Source organism: Eimeria mitis, genomic scaffold, assembly GCF_000499745.2.
Source record: "Eimeria mitis Houghton genomic scaffold, Emh_scaff1404, whole genome shotgun sequence".
In the NCBI taxonomy this organism is placed as follows: Eukaryota; Apicomplexa; class Conoidasida; order Eucoccidiorida; family Eimeriidae; genus Eimeria; species Eimeria mitis.
In genome coordinates, this window is record NW_013569084.1 from 11,788 (window position 1) to 12,046 (window position 259).

Below are 259 nucleotides of genomic sequence, written 5' to 3' on the forward strand. Positions count from 1 at the left end.
GTGCATACAGAAGACAGGGAAAATAAATAAATATATATTTTTGCTTTTGTTGGGGCTAGCTGGAGACGATGCAGCAACAGAAGAACAAATTGCTACTCTCTTCAGGTCTGCTGCTGCTGCTGCTGCTGCTGCTGCTGCTGCTGCTGCTGCTGCTGCTGCTGCGGCTGCGGCTGCGGCTGCGGCTGCAGGTGCTGCTGCTGATAGTGGTGGTGATGGTGGTGGTGATGCTGTTGTTGCTCTTGTTTTTTTTTTGCTGCTG